General features: G+C 39.0%; 1 protein-coding gene across 1 annotated transcript in view; it reads right to left on the bottom strand.

The window, feature by feature from the left end:
• The window catches only part of ARL13B (ADP ribosylation factor like GTPase 13B), a 79976-nt gene that overhangs the window by 19070 nt on the left and 59120 nt on the right, over positions 1 to 1786 (bottom strand). The window lies entirely within an intron of this gene.

Raw genomic sequence — 1786 nt, forward strand, 5'->3', positions numbered from 1 at the left:
ATCCTGCTCGTCCCAAACAGGGGTTCGAGCCTGCAACCCGAGTATGTGCCCTTACTGGAAATCAAACTGTGACCTCCTGGCTCATAGGTTGACAATCAACCACTGAGCCATGCCAGCCAGACCAAAACAAGTTCTTAAAAAAAAAAAAAAGAGTTTTATCACAAAATAACACAATTTGCTTATCAGATGGCAGAGGTCAAAAAGTTTAATAACACACTGTCTTGGTTAGGGTTTGATAGATATTTCAGGTGAAAATATATTATTTAATAATTATATAGAACAATAAATCTAATGAACCCTTATCACCTATTTTTAAAAATTATCCCATGGCCCGGCTGGCATGGCTCAATGGTTGAACGTCAACCTATGAACCAGGAGATCACGGTTCAATTCCCAGTCAGGGCACATGCCTGGTTTGCTGGCTCAATCCCCATGGGGGTTGTGCAGGAGGCAACCGATCAATGATTCTCTCTCATCATTGATGTTTCTACCTCTCTCTCCCTCTTCCTTCCTCTTTGAAATCAACAAAACATATATATATATTTTTTTTTTAAATTATCCACATGGTGCTGGTTACTTTGAAGGCATCTGGTTGTACCATTTAGTGATGTAAGATGGATCACTGGATTCAGCTGGAGTCCGCCGATTCAGCCAAAATACTTCCATCTAATGAATTTAGTATCCACTGATGACCTTTGCTAAATTCCATTATTTTATAAGAGCTTATAAAATATGACTTTTCTATTTCTATATTCCTTTTGCACTTACTGGCCAAATTTTTGCTAAAAAGTAAGCTTTCATCAACCACTTGCTTACTCTTACTTAAATGCAATTCAGAGAAAAGTCGAGGTAAACCTGTGATCCTTTGGCTTCGTTTCCTAATTTTCATAATAACAAATTGATGCTCTATCAACCTCCAAACGTGATCAAGTTGCTTTCTTTGGTTTGTGGGGCACACAATTATGAAAAAGATTTTAAAAATACATGTTTCACTCTATTGTAGTTACTTTTTAAAGATTTTTTTCATTGATATTTGGAGAAAGAAATGAAACAGGAGGGAGAGAAGAAGAAACATTGATGTGAGAGCGAAAAATTGATCAGCTGCCTCTCATACTGCCCATACTGAAGATTGAGTGGTGGGAGCGGGGTTAGTTTTGAGGCTCAAAGTTACACAATTTGGTCAGTGGGAGTCGCCATGGTGTTGGCTTCTGTGTTCTTCCTGTACAACTTCCAGAGTCTTTGATATCTTCTTGCTTTTTTGTAAGAAACAATATTCCATACCTGGAATCATCCATCTCCCTAAGGAGCCCTTGTTCCTTTCAGTGGGGGCTGATACTTTAAAGACCACAATCTGGGTGCTATGAACATTTATTGCTATTGACTTGCCATTGTTTTCTAGACCTTTTCAGTGGACAAAACTGAGGGGAGGGGTGTAGTTTTTTTAAGAAAGAAAAATTTAAACCATGAGCCCATATTAATTTTCCCATTTTTAATCAAATATTACCACATTCTACTTAACTTCTTAAATTGTATCATTTTCTTATGCTGAAAACTATAGTTCCTAATAACACTGACATTGACTACTTGCTTTATCCTATATAATAAAGCAGCAATATGCAAATTGACCATCACACCCTCACAAGATGGCTGCTTATGACCAGGCCAGCAGAGTGGTTAGTGAGGGACAACCAAACAACTGAACAAGCAGGCTGCGTGGGGTGACTAGGCTGGCAGGGGGGTTAGTGAAGGACGGCCAAACAACTGAACAGCAGGCTGCGTGGGGCGA

The sequence above is a fragment of the Myotis davidii genome, unplaced genomic scaffold (assembly GCF_000327345.1).
Source record: "Myotis davidii unplaced genomic scaffold, ASM32734v1 scaffold482, whole genome shotgun sequence".
Lineage (NCBI taxonomy): Eukaryota > Metazoa > Chordata > Mammalia > Chiroptera > Vespertilionidae > Myotis > Myotis davidii.